The following is a 17,581-nucleotide window of genomic DNA, read 5'->3' as shown; positions in this document are numbered from 1 at the left end:
CAGGTTAGTCGTAGCTTGAGAAACAAGCATTCGAATTTAAAAAACCGGTCAAGTGGCGTTAAAAGGCGGTTACTGAAAATCAGCGTTGGGGCATCTGGTACCTCAGATATTTTCTCTAGAGGTTTGTGTCTGAGGGGCCCGACGTCTCAACACAAGCTGAGTGGCCTACCTGTTCGAGGTGTTACACTGCTGTACAGGACGATATTGCCTAGATCATGTACCACCTATATACCTCGAATAAACATTATTCTATTCTATTCTATTCTATTCTAAGTGCGAGTCAGACTCGCGGACCGAGAGTTCCGTACTACAGTCGTATTTTTTCGACATTTTGCACGATAAATCAAAAACTACATGCATAAAAATAATTAAAAATCTGTTTTATAATGTACAGGTAAAGCCGTTTCATATAATACCCCACTTGGCACAGTTATCACGTAGTTTGCATGTAATTGTATAATAATTATATATTTAGCATGTATGTATTGTTAATGTACCTAACTTTGCAATGCCCTAACGGGGCTTCATGTAACCATGAAAGCAAATGAATAAATAAATCATACATCCAATAGAAATCATACATCTTACTCTGAAAGTTGAAAATACTAATTATTTGTTCATGAACACATTTAAATTTTTTTTTGTTATGTGACCACACGGTTTTTGGCTTTTTTCCCTTACGTGTAGGTACTATAAAACCTACCTACCTGCCAAATTTCATGGTTCTAGGTCAACGGGAAGTACTCTATAGATTTCTTGACAAACAACGGACAGACAGACAGACAAAGTGATCCGTAAGGGTTCTGTGTAAAAGCATCTATTCATGATGTCGCCATCATTCTCCTCTCTCCTGTGACTTACATAAGTATAGTACGCGACAGGTCGAGATGGCAATCGGGGAGGGAACGTCTCGCATTACCCGCACAGCCTCCGCGCTAACACTGTGCGGGCGAGCGCGGGTGACCTGAGGCTGTGCGAGGCGTTCCTCCACCTCATACCCCAATTGCCATCTCGACATGTCGCGTACCTACTATAGTATGCACACACACGCGACTCGAAATCCATGAATATATTAAAAGTAAGTCAAGTGCGTGCGTCAGGTGGATGCGTGTTTGATGATGATTTATTTGACGGATACAATTTGACAGTTAGATTTTTTACGACAGATTTACACGTACGTTTGACACGTACATAATACCTGTCAGGGTTCCGTACCCGAAGGTTGGCAACTGCAAACGGGACCCTGAGTTTCTGCTATCCGTCCGTGTGTCTGTCAGCGGGCTGTATTTCATGAAACGTACGGTTTCAGGTACGGGGGGGACGGTGATAGCCTAGTGGTTAAGACGTCCGCCTTCTTATCGGGAGGTCGGGGGTTCGATCCCGGGTACGAACCACTAACTTTACGGAGTTATGTGCATTTCAAAAAAAACTAAAATTAAATATCACTGGAAAACAAAACATCGCGAGGAAACCTTCATGACTAAGAGTTCTCCTTGTTTTCAAAGGTGTGTGAAGTTTGCCAATCCGCATTGGGCTAGCGTAGCAGACTATGGCCTAAACCCTTCTCATTCTGAGAGGAGACCCGGCTCAGTAGTGGACCGGTAATGGGTTGATGATGACGATGAATAGGTAGAGAGTTGAAATTTTCAGTGTGTATTTATATTGCTGCTATAACAACAAATAACAAAAAAATCACAATGGCCGCCAATCAAATTTAAAAGTACATAGTGTTATAACTTGTACGATGGTGCGAACCCTCTGTGCGCGAGTCCGACTCGCACTTGACCGGTTTTATTCAAGTTTCTTTGATCACATCACTCAGAAAATCTTAAAGCCTGATACGTTTACTTTTTAAGAAGGAAAAAGTATTTCAGAATTGATGGATGAAGTTGCAGGGTAGTAATTACCTTTCCTTATTCAGGTGAAGGAAAACGTCGTGAGGAAACCTGCATGCCTGAGAGTTCTCCATAATGTTCACAAAGGTGCGTGAAGTCTGCCAATCCACACTTGGCTAAAGATTATGCGTAAACCCTTCTCGTTTTGAAAGGAGACCCGTAAGAGTAGCGGGCCCGTCATGAGTTGTACATGATGATGGTGATGAATCTAAATATATTAAAAGGTGACTGACTGATCCATCAACGCACAGCTCAAACTACTGGACGGGTCGGGCTGAAATTTGGCTTTGGATAGCTATTATGACGTAGACATCCTCTAAGAAAGGATTTTTGAAAATTCAACCCCTAAAGGGTTCACCCCATAGGGTTTCGAAATTTGTATAGTCCACGCGGACGAAGTCGCTAGTAATTTACATAAATCTCGGTCTTGAGTGATCTATGCGACATAAATTTTGCTGCCATCAAAATTATTACACTTCGTCGTCTTGAATCTAAATTACTACGGCAATGTAATAAATAAGGTATTAATAATTAAGTAAAAAGTTGCCAAACACACGAAAACACATAAATACGTCACTTTACACACTAAAGTCGGGCCGTGAATCAGAACACCCGCTACCGAACGCAATTAAACGTCAGTGTGTCACTTGCCTATAAATCAGACTACGACGTACAGAGCACTTGAGTCACAGAGCTTAATCCAATAAGTACTATCACTACCCATATCCATATCTATACTAATATTATAAATGCGAAAGTGTATCTGTCTGTCTGTCTGTCTGCTAGCTTTTCACAGCTCAACCATTCAACCGATTTTAACGAAATTTGGTACAGAGATAGTTTGCATCCCGGGGAAGGACATAGGCTACTTTTAGTCCCGGAAAATTGAAGAGTTCCCACAGGATTTTCAAAAACCTAAATCCACGCGGACGAAGTCGCGGGTATCGTCTAGTATTATTATAAATGCGAAAGTGTGTCTGTAACCTTTTCTTGGTCTATACGCTAAACTATAGTACGCGACAGGTCGAGATGGCATTCGGGGTATAGGGGGAGGGGGGCATATATCACTCTCCAGGCCTTTAACTATGTTCATGCAAAAATCACGTCGATCTGTTGTTCCGTTGCGACGTGATTAAAGGACAAACAAACACACTTTCGCATTTATATAATATGGGTAGTGTAGTGATGGGTAGTGATTTACCTACTAGGTTTTAGTTCCGCGATCATCATCTCTACGTCTATTGATGTAATTCGCGACAGGTCAAGATGGCAATCGGGGTATGAGGCGGGGGGACGCCTCGCACACCCGCATGTCACCCGCACTGGGTTAGCGCGGTGGCTGTGCGGGTGTGCGTGGCGTTCTCTCCCCAAGTGCTATTCAACCTGTCGCATACAACAGAAAGGCCTATTTGTGCAGTACACGAACACAAATGGATAAAGCCATAAATACGTCATAGCACACTATCAATCTATCAATTAAACGTCATCGTGTTACTTGCCTGTACAGTGTACAGGCGTGTTTCCACGGTCCGCCGCACGACACGATTTGCGGTCACGAAACTCAACATAAGACCTATATGTGCGTACGTTTTTCCAGTGACTATTCTCAGTGGAATCTTCTTTTTTTGTGTTTATAATTATTGTCAGAACAAGGTTTGTATGAAAGTTTTTTTTTTGGAAAATCCACGGAAAAAGACAGTTCCCGCGGGACGCGGACGAAGTGACGGGCAACAGCTAGTATGAAATAAATATTACAATATGATTTCTTTGATGTGAGATTGTAATAAAATAAATTGAATTAACTTGCATAAGTAAACCGTGACAAAACTCCGTTGAAGCTACCGGCTGGGCTTTCAGGTATTGCTACATATTGTATCTTTTTTTTTTTAATAATTTAAAAGAGCAACTGCTGAGTTTCTTGCCGGCTTTTCTCAGTAGAATCGACATTCCAAACTGATGTAAGTGTCACAGACGTAGCATAAGAGCCACTACGTACCTATATCAAATATTTGAAAAGAGCAACCGCCGAGTTTCTTGCTGGTTCTTCTCGGCAGGAAAGGCATTCCGAACCAGTGGTAGATGCATCCGACTATTCGTAAGCACTTGTAAAAGTTTATACGAATAAAAAAAGATTTTCATTTTCATTTTCATTTTCATGCAATAAATAAATTTTTATTGATTCATTTGATCTGATTGAAAATAAAATACATAGGTACAGTATGCGGTCGAAAGTAATGTACATCGACCTTTAGAAGCATATTTGTAGAGCACTGTCTCTGTCGTTGAGACCGACAAAACGTCATATAGGTATGAGTGACAGAGACAACGCTCTACAAAGCCGAAACGAGCCGAACTGTAATGACATTTGGAGTTTGTCGTGTCGTGCGATGGAACGTGGAGAACAACCCTAAATCAGAATGCAGCACAGAACACTGGAGGCACACAGGAAAATAATTGACAAGTGAAACGGTCACGCGGCTGTGACACTTCGTATCGAGTGCTGCGTCGAGATTGGACATACGAAATGTATGCTGTAGCCTGTCTAAATTCTGAATTATCTAGCACTAGATGGTGTCGTGAGGAAACTTGCATGCCTGAGAGTTCTCCATAATGTTCTCAAAGGTGTGTGAAGTCTGCCAATCCGCACTTGGCCAGCGTGGTAGACTATGGCCAAAACCATTCTCATTCTGAGAGGAGACCCGTGCTCTGTAGTGAGCCGGCGATGGGTTGATCATGATGAGATGGTGTCTGCAACTTCGTCCACATGAAATTAGGTCTTTTAAAAATACCGTGGGAACTCATTAATTTTCCGGGACAAAAAGTAGCTTATGTCCTTTTCAGGGATGCAAAATATCTCTATAACAAATTTCGTCAAAATTGTTTAAATGGATAGGCCCTGAAAGCGGCGCCTGAATGGCGCCGTAAGAAGGTCCAGTTTCCACTGATAGAAAATATAAAGAAAAAGTACAAAGGCAATTACGATATTCTTAGATTGTAGGCGGTAGTCGCCTATAAAAGCGAGGTGCGCCCAAGTATGAGGCTCATTTCGCTACTGATTTTTGTGCTGTATTCATCGTGGTCTGGTTTGAATTATGTTTTTCTTTATTACTGACTTTTACTTTTTGTGTCTTTCGTGTTAAATTTTGTTCCAATCATTAAAAGTTTGATAATTGTAAAAGTATTTGGTTTTGTGTTAATAAATTGTGTTTTTTTTAATTGAATTTTACTTCTGTACCTAAATTCAGAAGTGGGATTCCTATTCAATAGCCCACTATAGTTAAAATCTAGTCACTGACAATCAGTTTGCTTAAATTGGAACAAAATTCTAACCTTTAAATTTTTGTTGTTTTTCTTGTACAATGTCGGATCGCGGGTATCGTAACCGCGATCGTAGCCGTGATGTGCCGTGATCAAACTCGAAGTTTTCGAAGCAGACCACGTTGATGTGAAACAGCAGGGCCTAGATATAGGTCGCGAGATCACGCACTTAGTCGTGTTTTTATCCAAACGTTACACTCAATACTCCGCGATAGTAAAACGTGTCGAGACTTGTCGAAAATAGTTTAACCTCGGTAGTAACTACACGCGAGTGTAATATTTATCGTCTCCGTAACACTGTGACCGTTCAAACAGAATGCAACACTCCCGTTTCCGCACCTTGTTCCGCACAAGATGAAGTCACTGCAATTAAATCTTTAAAATCAAGTACCTAAACCTTTGGCTTTATGGCTAAGCACGTATTGGCCACGCGAACGTATCTAGTTCAAGTGTGTTTATCCAAATTGAATTTTTGTCTAAAAGTTTTCACGTCTACCCTACGTGTTTTTGTGAATTAATAATGCCGTCGTCTAAATCTACTAATCGATTTAAGTATAAAAGTAATTCACGTAAATTGAATAATGAACAAAGGCGTGCTAGTCGGTGTCGTACAATTAGTGGAACGTAGATGTCTTTATTTTTGGTCTCGATTTTTAATGATGTTGATGCATGGTGTAAAAAAGTTGATCATGTTCGTAACCTCAACCGATGGCATAGCCGGGAGGTAGTTTCGTAAAGTGGAACTTGTACAAAAGGTTTTTGTTATGATCAGTCTTAGATCAATTTTAAAACGGAATTTATTCCACTGTGCCCACGAGAGGTAGACATTGAGATTAAGAACATCTACGTCGGTCCATTAGTCACTTCATGAAGTATCTCACCAAGATACCCGCAATTTAAACTCGCAGTTTAAGACTAGAAAGCGTAGTCTTAGTCATAGTACTTTCCACTCACGCGGTTTTCTGAGTGAAAATTAGGATCACAGAGTGTACCTACTGTGCGAAAAGTTAAAAGTTATCGAAAACCAAAAACATCGGTTTTGATGCAGTTCAGTGTTCTTTTTGTAAAAAGAGTAACCGTAATGTAGGTAGATGAGTTTTTGCTAAACAATTATTTTTGCCACGAGATAACAAATTGAGTTTCCACAAGATTAGAAATCAGTCTTCATGTGGTGTTAGATCGTTGTATGAATAGGTGGATCTGTCGTAATAAGGACTGTACTAAACCAACTGGGAAATACTTATATTCGAACACGATTCGAACATAGTCGAACATAGTGCTCACATTTATCTTTCTTTTCTCGAATGTTCCGACGCAATGCTGCACGCTTGGCTGCGGGCTTTGGAATTCTGCATGAGAGCGAGGCTGGCTATGCTCTGGCCTGACGCTGCGCTGGCGTTGCTGCGCCGTGCCGCGCCGCCGCCGCGCCTTTCTGCGCTCTGCACGAGCGTGACGGTGCGCTGGCGTTGCTGCGCCGTGCCGCGCCGCCGCCGCGCCTTTCTGCGCTCTGCACGAGCGTGACGGTGCGCTGGCGTTGCTGCGCCGTGCCGCGCCGCCGCCGCGCCTTTCTGCGCTCTGCACGAGCGTGACGGTGCGCTGGCGTTGCTGCGCCGTGCCGCGCCGCTGCCGCGCCTTTCTGCGCTCTGCACGTGCGTGACGCTGCGCTGGCGTTGCTGCGCCGTGCCGCGCCGCTGCCGCGCCTTTCTGCGCTCTGCACGAGCGTGACGGTGCGCTGGCGTTGCTGCGCCGTGCCGCGCCGCCGCCGCGCCTTTCTGCGCTCTGCACGAGCGTGACGGTGCGCTGGCGTTGCTGCGCCGTGCCGCGCCGCCGCCGCGCCTTTCTGCGCTCTGCACGTGCGTGACGCTGCGCTGGCGTTGCTGCACCGTGCCGCGCCGCCGCCGCGCCTTTCTGCGCTCTGCACGAGCGTGACGGTGCGCTGGCGTTGCTGCGCCGTGCCGCGCCGCCGCCGCGCCTTTCTGCGCTCTGCACGAGCGTGACGGTGCGCTGGCGTTGCTGCGCCGTGCCGCGCCGCCGCCGCGCCTTTCTGCGCTCTGCACGAGCGTGACGCTGCGCTGGCGTTGCTGCGACGTGCCGCGCCGCTGCCGCGCTTTTCTGCGCTCTTGGCGAACGAGACGGCGCGCTGGTGGTACTGCGCTGCGTGCGCCGCTGCGGGCTATGGTGCCTCTTGCGAGCATGGCGGCTCACTGGTATTTTGGCATGATACCGCGCGTGCCGTGGGGCTTGCATAAGCGCTGCCCTTGTACGAGCTGATTGGTGAGAATGTTCTTTTTAAAGTTAGTGTCCATGATTTCGATAGGTATGTGTAATGTGTTGTAGTAAATCACGTTACCTACGCATACCGTCTTGGACTTAAGGGTGTTTCGTATAATATGCGAGTCAGTGACGCACTGTAGTGCGTTCGTAAATTATGTAACGTGGGTAGATTCAACTCTTTTAGAAAATCTGATAATTCCCGTTACCGATTGTTTCCGATTTTGCCATTTTGATTAGATTCATTTGTTAGGGTCAGGCGGGGCCGAGTCTTAAAGACAAGGCCATTACCTAAAGTCCTTACCCCTTGAGTACATTAAACAAATCTGGCAATCTAAGATCTAGCTGAGTACTTTAGGCGCTACGTTGAGGAGTATGCTATCCAGACAGCCTGCCTTGCACGTCTGTCGGAAAAAGAGGTTCCTTTTGATTGAGGCCAGAGCAGGAAAAGGTACCTCAGAACATCACTCGGCGACTCACCACTGAGTCCAAGGTAGCAAGGTATCTTGACAGATTTGCCAAACAGAGGTGCACACTGACTTCAGCAGCATCGGCTATGGCCCGGCGCTGAGGTGGATCCACAACGACGGCAAGAAGCGTGTGGTCGCCTGTTTTAGCAAGGTTTTGCAGTGAGTAGGTAGTACTCCTACGTGCTGGAAGCGACTTCCGCCACCATTTGGTTTGTCTTCAGTTTAAGGGTGTGACCAACTACAACGCTTTCACAGCCACCGAGCGCTGCTGCTTCTGCGCGTTACCCGTAAGTGGATTTATTTCCATGACTTCATCTTCACCTTTGAGTACTAAAAGCGCACGATGATGTGTTATGGCGACTATCTTAGCTGCAATTCTTTAAGTCAACGGCATCACCAAGCCGATCAACTGGGTTTAGATGGTGCAGGTCGCAGATAAGGACACGCTCGTCGAGTATCTGTAAGTGGGACAGCTAGACTCTCATCGGTATGTGTACTAAAGTGTTACGCTCTATTACCGCTACTCACCAGTAGGAGCGGAAGCGTGGTTTTCGTGATACCGTCTTAGTCTGCTGCAAGTCTTTGTCGAAAAGACTCTGGACCTGACCCTGAAGTACCTCTAGTTTCTTGGGCTACGTGAGTTCGTAGTCAAGCATGTGGTTCACTGCCTGGTTTGTATATCAAACAAGCAGGTCTCCAGAGTTCCTCACCAGCACACAACAATGTGGTTGCAGAAACTGCATGGCTTGATCGACCGGCATGGCGTGAAATGTGACGCTCCAGGGCAAGTAAGCTGCTGAGGTAAAATCAGTCCCGGCAGGATGCCTATGCTAACCAGAATCGTCGTCCGCCTCGCGTGTTGAAGGCTGGAGGCATGGTGTTGGTGATCAAGTATTCCCAGTCAACGGGGAAGTTTGACTCTGGCATGTGAGGCCCACACAAGGTCCTGAATCGGCTGCTACGAGCTGGAGCTGCTGAGTGGGTCGTATGGCAAGACCGCTCAGGTGGCGGCGGAGGGCATGGTGCCCTGGCAAGGAGAGTGGTGCCCGGATGCGTGTGGTACTTTCTTCGAATGTGAGTTCAGCTTGTTGACTACTTTGTGGTGGTGAAGATGAAAGTCGTGATTTTGTTAATCATAGCCCCAAAACTCTCACCCTCCTTACTAAAAAGGCCTTGCTTGCTCCCTTACGTACTTATCTACTGACGGACTGATCCACGACATCTATTTTTGTGCTATGACTAAACAAATCACGGTAATGCTTTACTCCTCAAGGGAAGTTCAACGGTGGCTGGTTGAGATGCACTTTCATAGACTGTTGCCCGAGCCCGGTGGTCTGATGATGGTCATCTCAAGTTCCTGCTCCATAGACCGTTGCCCGAGTCTGGTGGTCTGAGACCGTTGCCCGAGTCTGGTGGTCTGATGAAGTTCATCTCAAGTTCCTGCTCCATAGACCGTTGCCCGAGTCTGGTGGTCTGAGACCGTTGCCCGAGTCTGGTGGTCTGATGAAGGTCATCTCAAGTTCCTGCTCCATAGACCGTTGCCCGAGTCTGGCGGTCTGAGACCGTTCCCCGAGTCTGGCGGTCTGAAGATGACGAGAAGAAGCGCGCGCTAGGTTTGAGACGTCTCATAGGTTGATAGGTGTCACCTCCTCTGGGTGATAGGGACACCCCATAAAACAAAATGATTTATCTACATGTCTAGCTAATGCTAAGTCGCATTTCGAATTGCTTACCCATTGTGTTAACATTTGTAGCTATGGAGTTGTGCTATATCGAAACTAATTTCAGGTGATGACTATGAAGTAGTATGCCCAGGTGCTGGTCCCCCTTCCGCACCTGAGTTTGCCCCGGCACCTTACGCGGTAGAGGCAGAGGCATCGCTCCATTCGGCGAGCTCCTCACCGGTCTCCCCTCGCGCACCGCACGCCGACAGCGTTGCGGCGCCAGCTGCAAGTCTCCGCAGAGAAGATCTCACGACCTTTTCTGGCTATGACGGCGGACGAGGACGCCGCATAGTCAGGAGAGGCCGTCTTAGATTGTAGGCGGTAGTCGCCTATAAAAGCGAGGTGCGCCCAAGTATGAGGCTCATTTCGCTACTGATTTTTGTGCTGTATTCATCGTGGTCTGGTTTGAATTATGTTTTTCTTTATTACTGACTTTTACTTTTTGTGTCTTTCGTGTTAAATTTTGTTCCAATCATTAAAAGTTTGATAATTGTAAAAGTATTTGGTTTTGTGTTAATAAATTGTGTTTTTTTTAATTGAATTTTACTTCTGTACCTAAATATATGTTAAAAATATTACCAATACATGATATCAAGTTAAACTATTTATTAGCAAAGGAAAACTACTATTCTAGTAAATACAAACAATTAATCCATACTTCCATACTAATATTATAAATGCGAAAGTGTGTCTGTCTGTCTGTGTGTCCGTCTGTCTGCTAGCCTTTCACGGTCCATCCAATCAACCGATTTTGACGAAATTTGGTACAGAGATAGCTTGCATCCCCGGGAAGGACATAGGCTTTTATCCTGGAAAATCAAAGAGTTCCCACGGGATTTTTAAAAACTTAAATCCACGCGTACGAAATCGCAGGCATCAGCTAGTATCTAATAAAGAACATGTTAGAAGTTTAAGAAAAGGTAGATTAAGGTTGCCATGAGTATCGAACTATTACGGTAAGAGATTAAGCAGCTTCTTAGTACCTAAGATATTTAATAGTGTAGAATGGTTAAGAATAAGAATAAGAATAATTTATTTTTGAATTTAGAATTTAGAAGTTAGACACAAGAAACGAGTTTCCTAACCTCTGCACTAGGAAAACCCTGTTTTGCAGAAGAGAGAGAAGAGAGATTTAATAGAGCAAAAGGTCAGCGAAGGGAGTCCTTAAGAAGAAACTGAAAGAAGTTTTTATTAAGGACTCCTTCGCCAACTGAATACAGTGAAGTTAATATACTTATAAATTTGAGCCTCAATAGCTCAACCGGTAAAGGAGTGGACTGAAAACCGAAAGGTCGACGGTTCAAATCCCGCCCGTTGCACTATTGTCGTACCTACTCCTAGCACAAGCCTGACGCTTAATTGGAGAGGAAAGGGGAATATTAGTCATTTAATATGGCTAATAATCTTTTATAAAAAAAAAAAAAAAAAAGAAAAAAAAAAAAAAAAAAAAAAAAAAAAAAAAACATAGTTAATCCATTATGAGGGCAAACTCGCCGACAAACTGATGTGCAGTTTGGCGAGATACAAATTGTTATATATATTACGTGTGCATTATAATAATTAATAAAGATAGGTACCTACTTCTAAAACGTGGAATTTCACCGTCTTTGTAACTCCTAACTACTCGCGTAATCACATCAGCTTTCATAAAATCTAGTTTTCCTGAAGTGCAGTGTCTAATTTCCCTGACCTACTAACCCTCTTGACACGTGGAATTAAAATTAAAATAGGGGAGGTCAAAAAAGAGCTTCGAGCTAACGCTATCTTTCTCTGTGATATTGAAATCGGAACTACGCGGAACATGCAAAACAAGGATCACTTATAGTTTCGTCTAGTCAGTCTGTCTGGGCCACAGCCGTTCTAATCTTGTATAATCTACTCTTGTATAATCTCTTGCCCATATATATAATTGAGACGCGACAACTTCCTTTATTTAAGATAAAATTGAAAAAACTATTGTTAGAAAAGACATAATATTATTCGATTAATGATTACCTTGTAGAGAAGTTTTAGTTTCATTTTAATTTTTGACATTTTGTAATACCATTATTTAAATTTGTATTTTTTTTTGACTAAGTATTTAATGTGACTAATTTTATCAAAACTATGTATAAGTTACGTTGTAAGGTATATCATAAAACATATTGCATGGTAATTGGCAGAATTTAGCTGTACTTTTTTGTTTTTGTAATATCTCCACTGTTTACCCATAGTCGCAAATAAAGAAATTTGAATTGAATTGAATTGAATTAAAAATCACTAAGGGTGGCGGGACTGAAAGGTCCAATTTACTTATTTCTAATAACACTGCGGAAACTGAGCCAAATATATCAAAATAAATAACACTAATCAAACAAACAGTTATCTGACTATGTTTATCCCAATTTATGGTTAAATTATCATAATAGAAATATGTTATTTTACAATTTTTCTAGTACTTGTTTCGCCTCATAGTAGGGGTAAAAAGAGACAGCGAGGGGGCAAAACGGTTCAGTATTTTATTTTAATTTTAAAAAGGTTTTAAGAAATAATCACAATGCAAATTCAAGAGTTTATTTTTATTCCAAAAACAAAAGTCAAAAGTACTGTAATTACTAACCAGAAAAGTCTTTCTCATTATTCTAAGTTTCATAATATTCAAACGGTTTTTATTACAATACAAAGTATTTTTTTTAACTAATGCTATTTTTTTCATATCACAATACAAACATTCATATCAATGTTGTTTTTTTACTTTTTTAAGCATTCTGAAAAAAAAATCATTTTTTGATAGATATTAATGAATGAATCTGAATGGAATAAAAGTAGAGCCTTATTATATTATATCTAAATGAAGATATATTTTAGGGATACAAAAAAGTCCTCATCGATATTATTTTCATTGAAGGAACTGAATTTATTCCTAACACGTGCGAGACGAAATTTACTCCTTTTTCCATCTTTAGGATATTCTATTTTGAAATCTTTCAGCCCGATATTATTATTCACATCGGAAACTTGAGTTCTCAATTGGGATTTATAAAGAAAACAAGATATTTATAGATTCCCTCCTGATCCGAAGGAGGAAAAGAGTAACCGATATAGCTCAGCGGGTGGCGAAGCTGAAGTGGCAATGGGCAGGGGCACATAGTTCGAAAAGCCGATAGACATTAGAGTCTTAAGGTGCTGGAATGACGACCTCGTATCGGAAAGCGCAGCGTTGGAGGACCCCCCAATAGTTCAATAAATAAGTTTAGTCCGGCGATTCTTCTGCTTGAGGCATGTTGGGTTTAATGCTCCAGTGGAGTAAGCGCCCTCTTAGTTATAGTGATGTGTGGCCCCAATGGAGTATTTGACTCCAATTTGCAACGCATCGACGGTTCCTCTGGTGCTGCAAATGTTCATGGGCGGCGGTAATCACTTAACATCAGCCCCCCAATTGTGTAAGAATAACCATTTCATGGCTATCGCAATCGTCAAGAATTCTGCCCTTTGATTGGCTGTGAAAAAATGTAAACAGCGAATCAACCAATCAAATGGCAGAATTTCTTGACGATTGCGATAGCCATGAAATGGTTATTCTTACACAATTGGGGGGCTGGTCACCCGATTGCTCGTTCACTCGCTATTTCAATTTTTTTTAATTAAGAAAATAAAGAAAATCTTTCTTTTTATTTCGCTAGGAGGACGGACGACATCAGGCGAGTCTTCAGTTGTCGCCTATCGGTCGGTGGTAGTCATAGATACTTCCTTTATCTATGGTGGTTATCTATGGTGGGATAAAACACAACCTCTACAGCCGACCTGCTCTATGCAAATTGCAACCCTGTACATCATTTCTGTCATATCCAACTGTCAAACGCCAACGAGTGCACTAACTATTCTCGGAAAAGCCGGGAATTTAGCCGCTTTCTCTAATGAACAGGGTTTAATCGCTTTCTACCGACAAGTAGAGGTACCTACTCTAAATTTAGGTTAGAGAAAGACAACAGAATCAGCGCCAGTATATCTATCTTTTTCTTTCATTATTATTGCTAAAATTTAGTTGCGCTCAGAACCAGTACCAATATTCCAATTAATATCAAATCCAACCCTTTCTGTAATCGGGATAGGTACTTAATCGACAAATACCAGTTGAGGATCAAACAGGTAGCACGACATCAAAGTCAAATATCCCGCCCACATAGAATTTAATCGCTCCAAATAATCCACTATCAGTAAACAAACGCAATAAGATGCGCGGTGAATATTCATCATCACGGCTTACAAGGTTATAAATCAAGTCACAAGCTGAAGCGGTTAATTTATCCGCCTTTAATGTATCATTACAGCTTACAAATTGAAGAACAAGTCATAAACTGAAGCGGGTTTCATATAGGTTAACTTCGGTAATATCCCAATATATATCTGATAAGGTGGTGTATAAGTCACAAGCTGAAGCGGGGCGTTTTTAACATCCATCAGCGTAACATCAATATTCGTGGTGACATAATCATACAAAAAATTTAAATTACCGTGTACTCGCCAGGTAAACATTAGTTGACGTCAGCCGAAATAAAAATATACCATCAGCTCGAAACTTCAGTCTAGTGCTGACGTCACTAAAATGGCGGCCACGCGCATTTGTAATTTGCAAACAAATTCAAAATTGAAGTGGAGATTAAACTAATTTAATCTCGGCACTCCATAGAATTATCGTTAGTTATCACTTTAATATCCACTTTATCAATTTAATATCCACTTAAATTTTTGAATGTACATATTTGGAACAAATCAGCGTTACTGTAGCAACAGATTATTTATGGAAAAAGAACTGAAAAAATAAATATTGAAAACAAATTATAAATGAATATAGAAATGATTTTTTGTTTGTATAGTCGCTGTAAGATTATTAATTAAACCCGCAAACAAGATAGCCAAGAAAATGGGGAATGTTATTCAGGTCCCGAATTTAATTTAGTTACAGTCCTAATTCAGTTGCGGACGGATTTTGAATATGAATAAAGTACACGCAAAGTTTCTTATCCGATAGTAACTACTCTTTGTAAAAGTGACGCAAATTGCTAATGCGCGCGAAGTTTCGAGCTGATGGTATATTTTTGTTGCGGCTGACGTCATTTCGATGTTAATGAGCCATGGTTCCAGCGCAATAGCAATTTGCGGGACTTGTACGAATTAGAACAAATTAAATGGTATGATAACATCTAGATTATGAAACTTGTCTCGATGCTGGTGAAACGGATAATAATAATAGCTTTAATTGCTATAGTTAATTATCACAAAGGCAATTATCCGCCGGTGTTACTTAGTTTGTAACAACTTACAACTTCGACGATTCACAACTCCAAATTATTGTTCTTTAGTTTTGTACTAGCGACCCTGTGTCTGGTACGAAACCCTTAAAACTGGTTAATTAATGAAGTACATTTTAACTTTATGTACAACATAATGATGATAAAGATAACATCAAAAAATCTCGGCACACTTTTAGATAACGAAAGTTTTCGTGTGGCTCTAGGTCTCAGATTGGGAACACCACTGTGCCATCAGCACAGATGTCCGTGTGGAAAAGAGGTTGATAAATTTGGAATCCACGGACTCTCTTGCCAAAGGAGCTCCGGTAGGCTGTTTAGGCATGGCTCTCTTAACGATACAATTAAAAGAGCTCTTGCCACCATAAATATTCCTGCGCTCATTGAGCCGGCAGGGATTAGTCGGGATGATGGCAAGAGACCTGATGGATTGACGCTGGTTCCCTGGGAACGGGGACGGGCGCTAATGTGGGACGCAACTTGCGTTGACACATTGGCCCGTGTCATATCAGGAAGACAGCATCAAGACCGGGAGCCGCAGCAGAAACAGCTGAAAACGGCAAGCGGCGCAAGTATGCCTCTCTTATAGAGAGTTACATTTTTGTGCCGTTTGCCGTGGAGACCCTGGGGCCATGGAGTCTTAGTGCTAAAAATTTTTTACTAGACATTTCACCGCGATTAATAGCCTCAACTGGTGACAGAAGGGCTGGCTCATTTTTTGCGCAGCGGATCAGCCTGGCTGTCCAGCGCGGAAATGCAGCCAGTATTCTTGGCACCATTCCACGCGGTCATGATTTATATAGTAATTAGATAAGGCTAGCTTTAAGTTTTATTGTATTAAAAAAAAAAAAAAAAAAAAAAATGTACAACATATTTTGTAGAAAATTTTAATTTTTAATTTAAAAAGTCACTCATATACTTTAGAGACCATTTACATCAAATAAACCCCTATTACGGTTAGTTTTTTCAATTATTTCCAATGTGGTAAGTCCATAAAAGTTTCTAAAAATACTTAGATGCCATTAGAGCCATTTTTCAATATTTTTTTCAAGTCTTGAAGTTTTGTGACTACTGCGCTCGAATAATAATTTTAAACTTTCGATAAAATTTTAATCATGTTTCTTAATACCTAGGTAAACCGCAATTTTTAAAGCAATAGCTGAGTTCATGTTAATTAACTACCACAAAAAACATGTCCAAAAACGTTCTACTGAAAGAGAAAATAATAAAATCCACTGACAGATGAAAATTATGAAAAAATCATTAAAAAATTCATATCTCCTAAACTACTAAAAATCGCTGAACATACATAGCGATGATTTGGATACCCCTTAATATAAGGTATTTAAATTACTCTTTTAGACGTCATATCCCCGGCCACCCTGTATAGCCTTTCCAAGTTAGCCCGCTTCCATCTTAGGCTTCCATCTATAAAGCCATCTCAACCTGTCGCGTACACCATAATACATTTCGTACAAACAATACATACAGTAATTATTGCGATTATTTCTGCCAATAATTCGTTTACAAATAAATAATTATTATGCAAACTGCGAAAGCGGCATTGCGTGATAATTCATTAAAATGATATGCTAATTGATATTGTAATCATTAAAATAATATTTTCATATTATTAATTAGGTACCTACCTAAAGAGAAATAATTTAAATTTTATCATTAAAAGCCTTGCAAATCCGTACTAGTATATCTACCATCTATCGATAGACGTTGGGGTCCCAAGGTGCTGGAATGGCGACCTCGCACCGGAAGACGCAGCGTTGGAAGACCCCCCCACTAGGTGGCCGGACGACATCAGACGAGTCGCAGGGAGCCGCTGGATCCAGGCGGCGCAAGACTGTGGCGTGTGGAAGTCCCTACAAGAGACCTATGTCCAACAGTGGACGTCTATTGGTTGATGATGATGATGATAAAGATATCTACCACCACACAAATCCCAAAACACACTCGACGCACGCACCGGAGCATCCTCAGGAGATGTAGACCTTACAATCCACAATTGCAAAATTGTGTGGTGCTGCGTGGTGGTGGTGCGTATTGCTTGCTTGCTGGCTGGCTTTTCCTGCATGTTTAGCAGTGGGAGGGCGGGCGGTGCATATCGCATGCTGCACCATACATATTTGATCTGTTTCACCATACATAGTTGTCTGTTATAGCAAATTAAGCTTCTCGTTCATTGTATAATATCATGTGATGGATTTCCACAAAATAACGCCTGCTTCTATACAAATAAATGCATCCCAGTTTTTTCCAGGATCATTTCTGAAGTCAATTCAAAAAAAAGTATATTCTACGTGAAAATAAGTTAGTCTATAATATATAAGAAACTTCCCCTTAAGATCGAAGTGAAGCGCCAACTCGTCATCTATAAAAAAATATGAAGAACTTCCCTTTAACAAGATTTAAAAGCTTATTTCAATCTCGCACCCGACTGGCACCTTATACCCGTCTCATGTTACTAGAAAGACAATCTAATTTCAACTCTATCTCATAGGTGATAGAGTATTAATACGTCATATTCCTTTATGCATTGCAGAATTACACATGCAATCACCGGAGCGTACATTCAAATTTGCACTTTAAACTAAAAGACT

At 41.8% G+C, this 17,581-nt stretch overlaps 1 protein-coding gene across 21 annotated transcripts in view; it reads right to left on the bottom strand.

The window, feature by feature from the left end:
- Positions 1-17,581, bottom strand: part of sm (heterogeneous nuclear ribonucleoprotein L) — a 369,904-nt gene that overhangs the window by 265,491 nt on the left and 86,832 nt on the right. The window lies entirely within an intron of this gene.

This window comes from Maniola hyperantus, chromosome 25 (genome assembly GCF_902806685.2).
Source record: "Maniola hyperantus chromosome 25, iAphHyp1.2, whole genome shotgun sequence".
In the NCBI taxonomy this organism is placed as follows: Eukaryota; Metazoa; Arthropoda; class Insecta; order Lepidoptera; family Nymphalidae; genus Maniola; species Maniola hyperantus.
Note: the sequence above shows the minus strand (reverse complement) of the source record. Positions and strands in the feature narration are given on the sequence as shown.